The sequence below is a fragment of the Cyphomyrmex costatus genome, unplaced genomic scaffold (assembly GCF_001594065.2).
Source record: "Cyphomyrmex costatus isolate MS0001 unplaced genomic scaffold, Ccosl1.0 scaffold440, whole genome shotgun sequence".
NCBI lineage: Eukaryota > Metazoa > Arthropoda > Insecta > Hymenoptera > Formicidae > Cyphomyrmex > Cyphomyrmex costatus.
The window spans coordinates 24,127-24,985 of record NW_017278642.1 but is presented as its reverse complement, the minus strand read 5'-3'; positions in this window follow the sequence as shown (position 1 = coordinate 24,985).

Below are 859 nucleotides of genomic sequence, written 5' to 3'. Positions count from 1 at the left end.
CTCGGCGAGTACCTCGTCCGCAGCGTGTCTATCGGTGAGATCGTTGCTCCGAGAATACGCGATGTCGTGCTCGTGACACGCCGCGTCCAGTGGATTCACACCCGCGTAGCCTCTGGCTAATCGTTTCTTCAGTCGAGTGCCGGGGCCGCAAAACTGGTAGCCTGGAATATGTAACTCGAAAGGAAGCGCGTTTATCGCCCGATTCAACAAGCTCTTCGCTGACATTCGCCGCAATTCTTTATCAGAGGCGGCGGACCGTCGATGTGCGTTTGCTGACTCGGCAAATTGTAGTGCTTCAGACACCGACGGTACCGTTGAACCTCTGAATCGGCTCGTATATGCTCAGGTAGTCTATCCCACACGTGATCGATATAATCGCCGTACACTTGTAACAGTACGATCTTCGGTATATACTGCAACTGTTCAGCGTTCAATTCTCGAATGTCGGAAGAACGATGATGCAGCGCGAAATACATTTTGCTACTGCCCGATTCGCGGATTCGCGCGCCTATAAATAGGCGTCGGAGACTGCGGATAGTTTACAGTGCGAGTATGAAATTTGTGCAGTGCCCACTGACGATACGCGTCATGAATTGTGACGCGAAATTGCAAACGATGCGGGACGACGCGAATAAGCGCAAGCACGGTCAAATGCTGCCGAATACTATACGCGCGATCGTCTGCGGTCCGTCAAACTGCGGCAAGACGAAAGTGCTGATAAGCTTGCTCGAGAGTCCGTACGTTTCGAGAACGTGTACGTCTACTCGAAATCGCTGCAACAGCCAAAGTATCAATATCTCGAAAAATTGTTGACGTCCATCGACGAAATCGGCTACTTTACGTTCTCCAACAACAGCGA